At 40.1% G+C, this 6,007-nt stretch overlaps 1 pseudogene; it reads right to left on the bottom strand.

Annotated features, from left to right (window-relative positions):
* Positions 1 to 4,897: 4,897 nt before the first annotated feature.
* LOC134180792 (fibrinogen C domain-containing protein 1-like) lies at positions 4,898 to 5,843 on the bottom strand (annotated as a pseudogene).
* Between the last annotated feature and the right edge of the window lie 164 nt (positions 5,844 to 6,007).

Raw genomic sequence — 6,007 nt, 5'->3', positions numbered from 1 at the left:
CAATACAATAACTTAAGATGGTCACTATGTACAAGTGTAGTTACTGTAAATTTTTGGTCTCTGTTCAAGAGTGATTGTGTGGAGCACAAGGTTTGTATTCCTTACAGCTGAGAATAAACGTTTGAATCCGTTATTGGTGGAATGGTTGAGAACATATCATTAACACATTTGATGGGTATATCTTCTTACTACATATAACAAACAAGGGTGTGAGATGGCAAGCAATGCTGTGCAGTAGTATGCTCGACCTTCCTGACCCGTGAAGCACCAATGAAAATCGGCCTCCACATAGTCAAAACTGGCGTAGACAATACCAGAATGAAATTTATTGTAACTGCAGAAACTATTCATTCAATGTTTATAATTTTAATATCTATGAATGTGAAATTGCAACATCCTATAACTTGTTTTGTTTGCAGCCTGAGTCCAATTCGGTATCTGCATGAAGCTAAGATAAGTTTGAGGCACCAGAAAATGGCTGGTACATGTCTTAGGGCAGCTTAACCAATTATTAGGTGTGTTACAGTCTGCACAGAAAATTCGTATAATCCCCTTTTTCTAATAGGTATGAAGAAGAAAGGGTGTGGATTGCCTCATACCCCAATACAAATGGCAAAAATTGTATGAAGCATAATGGCTGTTGCTCTTGTGCATGCTACCGTATTTAGTCGACTTGAAGAAAGAGTTTTGCCTTGCCTTTGCTAGCAGAGATGGCTTGCTTGACATAGATGCCCTTTTGCAAGTTGCAAGATTTTATCTTTATCTTGCCAGGAGAAATGTAAAGTACGCAAGTAGAACTATCCAAAAAGGTGTCATACACATACATGCGTCTCATGTGCCTGTGATCACAATACGCTTTCCATGCAAGCTAGCTATTCCCCTAGGCTGCTCTCGCCTCGGTAACTAGCTATAGAGCGCAGATAAAGAAGAATGTATAAACTTTTTGTTGCTGTCAATAACTTTGTTGAATGTTCGGTTTAGGAAAGAATTTAAATCCAGTTGTTTGAGAGTGAAAAAGACGTTTGCACGTAGACTGTATGTATACTACTTCCTTGACGTTTAGGATTATCACAATATTAATATTGTCATGTGCAAACCAAAATGTAATAAATTAAGGGCTATCTCACATTGTAATGCAAAGTCGGGAAAAGATAGCAATTTTGTGTTATAGATCTGCTTTCACATTTCCAAGTGCATACTATTTGCACGGGAAAGATTGAAATGTAGATGTGCCATGCAGAATCACGGTCTTTAACCGCAACTTTTGGTATAATACTGTAACATGCAGTGGCTGTGCATTTTCGAATTCACTCATTTAATTTGTATTTTCACATGGGATATTTTAATAGTACCGTCAGCAAGAAATCAATTGGGCATAATACTAGCCGTATCCAATGAATCAATTTGCTAATTATTTTTAAAAGGTAAATATTCATTCTTAGCAATGCAATACAGAAACATGGGCACAATATGGTACAGTATTGTTTATTCACGATTTCCCAAACATGCAAGGTAGCGTTCACTGACTGTACCTTGTTCAACTCGTATTCGTTTAATTTCATTTCTGCTTTTTGTAAAGATTGCTGGCCTTTGTAAGTTGTCTAGGCAACTAAAACACTGGCGGAGCTTGAACTGCGGTGTCTGTAAAGGCCGTTCAGACTGCTGCTATAACAAGAGAAGTACCACCAACATTCTGGGTACAATTGGGTACAGTTTTGGAATGTTGGACATTGTCTTTGTCCTTGGTAGTAAACTTCACTCCATTATGATACGTTAACACGTCACCTGCTGTTCCACTGTGTATTCCAATGTACATAACATACTTGGAATTGACATTTCCAATAGTGAAGTCTTCGTATTGATCATATGCCTTGCTTTTATTCGCATTTGTCTTTTCTTCTTTGTTTAAGTCCATTCTCCACCATCCGTCTTCATGTCACAGTAGACTTTGAATGGACAGTGGTCATCGCGTGGATCGATTTTGTAAACACCACTATGAGAGTTCCCAAGCTTGAGGGCATGATGGCAGTTGCTTGAAATTTCTTTGTCACTCTTTGAACATGAGGTAGTCAGGGCAGATCGTGGAACACAATTTGCTTTGTACTGATTGTTTCTAGCCTTGTTTGCCAGTAGGAAAATACAGAATACAAGAAAGCAAAGAAAGCAGCCAGATGCTAACAATCTAGCCATAGCTGCTCGCCAATGCCACTGGTCTCAGGTTAACTGGATAATAGTAGTAAGCTCTACAACCACGCCATTTATATAGGAGTAATTCGCTCAAGATGACCGATTGTGGTTTAGACAAAACTTGTTATCTCACGTTTCTTGACAGTCCAACTAGCACCAGTGGGTACAGACATGTTTCTCAACATGTTGACCCCTTACTGAATGTTGTTTCTTTCAGCTCCACATCCTTTGTGGTTGATAATCAAAGAACACCTTACTTTCTCCACTTGTCGCAGCTGCTGGAAGTGGTGTGCCTTAGCGTTGTAAGCATCATGCCACGGGCTTAGTAACTGGCGCTACGTTCCCCCTCAACTTTTCTGGCTGTCAAGTGACCTGCCAATATATAAGGATAACACTGATAACATTGACGTGTCATGTATACTACACTAAACTTATTATATGTCAATATTGGTTTCCTAGTTTTGCTGATTTGAATGCTTATTATTATATATGATTGATTAATAACACATTCAACCTTGTCGTGCAGAGCCACTTTCTCTTGGACAAATTTGTGCCTCCTCAACCAGATCTAGGTTTCTACTCCACTGCATGCCATACCAAACATTAGCACCTTACCCAATGTGGCTTCTGTCAGCTCCTCATCCGTTCTTGTTGATAATTCAAAGAACACCTTACTGTCTGCACTTGTAGAAACCTCTGGAAGAGGTGTGCCTTACAGTTGTATAAACCATGCAGTGGGTATAACTGTATTTCTCCTTACCATCTGTACTTGTCACCTTCTGGAGGTGTATATTGTCAGTTGTTTAGAGAGTTATCCAATAGAGTGTTACATTTATATATTCAATTCTTTTGTTTAGATTTACGTTTAGGTCTCCTTGCGCCACAGGGAACACTGAGAGGCCATTCTGTTTTGTAGCATATAGGAAAGTTTACTATACTATGTTACATTTTCATATTGTTTAGCAGTTTACTGGACACAGCCAAAGCAAGCGTTTGTCGAAGCAAGTATGCCATGCGTGCATATTATTCTTTACACCAGCTGCTTGTGAGGATAGACAATTAGGAGTGTTCCCTGTTTTGCAAATGACATTCATGATTGCCGGGTACATAATAATGTAGGACATAGTTCAGAGGCGGATCTAGAAGTGGTGCACAGGATGCCTGCACACTCTATAAGAAAGCCTGTCAGTAAATGGTGTTGTGCAATTTGTATTACTATATAAGTAAGTGAGCGTTTCAGCTAAACTGACAATAATTATTGGAATTAGGGCAAGGGATTTGTGCAACTTATTTGTTAGCCTTGTTCTTTCACTAATTTTCGTAGCCCTTTAACAGGATTTCCTGATATAATGTAACAAAACATTTCATTTAGGTTATGATTGCAGTTCAGTAGAATGGCGATAGTGTGGCATTATAGCAGTTCAGCTGAAACGGACAACAAAAGCTAGCAAAGAATATGGCACCTAATTGTTTGGTGGGAGGTACACAGTGACGTAACCAATCAAGTTTCCAGGTTGCCTGCAACCCCCTTCCCCAGAAGAGGGCGTCAATTTTACTATTATCACAAGGGACTATTAATGTTATGAAGCTTAGGGTTAGAGTTGTGAGGGTTAGCTATCCCCTAACTCTAGCCTTGGCAACCCTAACAGCTTTAGCCCTAACCCTCACAACTCTAAAAAACTTTAACTTTCACAACTGTAGCCTTAACCCTCACAACTCTAACCCCAACCCTCACAACTCTAATCCTAACACTTGCAACATAACCCTAACCTATAGCTCACAGCTATAATCCTAACACTCATCACTCTTACCCTAGCCTTCACAACTTTAACTCTAAGAAAAATCTTTAGGTCATTGGTGGGATGCAAGAGCAACAGGCATGAATTAGGACTCCAATGTGAATGGCAAGCAAACCGCGTTATGTCTTTAATATTAACTTTACTTGCTATCAATTTGGAAACCCTCGAAGAATCTTGTGTAAGCACCTGGCTACTACACCATGCGAGTTGGATCTGCCTTGTCTCATAATTGTTCCAATTTGCTGAATAGTCTTGAAACGTTATCGTTCTTTTCTAAAGGTTGGGTCATGCAGAACTCTCTGTAATCTGGAGGTGTAAATGATTGCTCTTATGCATGCAACTGCCTGGTGCATTTTGAGTGCTAAAAGCGGATGCTCCAATCATCACCTTGCCATGCAACTGTAGTACTGATACAGCTATAGTTTGTTTAGTGTGTGTGTGTGTGTGTGTGTGTGTGTGTGTGTGTGTGTGTGTGTGTGTGTGTGTGTGTGTGTGTGTGTGTGTGGTGTTATACCTCAGTTGCAAACTTAGAGACTCGGAGTACACAGCAATAGTGATAGCAGGGACATTGGTGGCGTCAATTTCAAGACGCGCTCATAGTTACAAAGTTTAAGTGTCAGAAACTCTAATTGCATATTCCAGAAATGCATGACATAGGTACGAGTGCAGAGTATTTGCAAAGAGAAGTTTCAACTATTGAAGAGGTGCCCGGATCACAGTCCTTTATCGCTGATCTCGGTGATATTACAAGTAAAAGCTAGTTCTGCACATTCCACACCATTACTCAAATGTAGCGTTATACATTGTCGTAGTCTCTCATTTAGTTTGCAGTTTAATAGCTGTACAATGTGTTGACTGCATGCATGTGATAATAAATTGATAACCTGAAGTTTCAACAGCAATCAGTCGGACATAACACTAATCATTTCCAACGCATCATTTTGTAAACCATTTCTAGTAGGTAGTATTTTCGTACCAAGACAATATGAAAACACTAGGCGCCAAATTGAGCAATATTCTTTCGTCAAGATTTTCTAACCATGCAAGGTAACGTCTACTGAATGTATCCTGTTCAGATCTTGTTCATTTCAGTTTCATTTCTACTTTTTGCAAAGACTGCGGGTATTTGAAATTTCGCCAGACAACTAGACCGCTGCTTGAATTGCCGTATGCGTAGATCCCGTTCAAGTTACTGCTATGACATTTTTTGTACCACCAAGCTCCTGACTAGGATTCGGCACAGTTCCTGCTGCTTTGGTCATTGTCTTGGTCGTTGGTTGTAAACTTCATTCCATTGTGTGTCGATAGCGAGTCACCTGCTGTTCCATTATATCGTCCAATGTACATAACGTACTTGGAATTTGCATTTCCAATAGTAAAGTCTTCGTATCTAGCATATGCCTTACTTCTATCTGGTGCCATCATATCGATTCGCAGAGTAACATCAACTGCCAAACGGTGGATTTTGTCAAGTCCAAGCCAGAACTCGCCGTACAGCTCTCCAAAACCTTCTTCATATTCAGTCCAAGTGCGATAAAAATTTTCTGATCCGTCTTTTCTTCTTTGTATTACAGTCCATCCTCCACCGTCTGCCTTCATGTCACAGTAGACCTTGAGTGAATCGTGGCCATCACGTGGGTCGATTTCATAGACACCACTATGGGAGTTGCCAAGCTGGAGAGCATGATGACAGTTTCGTGGAATTTTGTTGTCACTCGTCGGACATGATGTAGTCAGATCGGATCGGCAAGTAGTGCGCTTTGTTTTCTGCTGATTTTCTCTATTCTTGTTTACCGGAAGGCAAGTACCGAATGCGACCAACGAAAGAAAGCAGAGAGCAGTTAACAATCTAGCCATTTTGCTTTCTAATGTCACTGGAACTAGATAGCATAAGCTCTGCAGCTAGGGCATTTATATAGGAGCGCATGCATGTGCCCATTCCAGGCTACAGGCCGACCTCAAATTTTCACAATCTAGTGATGTTGATTTGCATTCTACGAAAGCTCTAGTCTAGTTGTAAG

The sequence above is a fragment of the Corticium candelabrum genome, chromosome 6 (genome assembly GCF_963422355.1).
Source record: "Corticium candelabrum chromosome 6, ooCorCand1.1, whole genome shotgun sequence".
Lineage (NCBI taxonomy): Eukaryota > Metazoa > Porifera > Homoscleromorpha > Homosclerophorida > Plakinidae > Corticium > Corticium candelabrum.
Note: the sequence above shows the minus strand (reverse complement) of the source record. Positions and strands in the feature narration are given on the sequence as shown.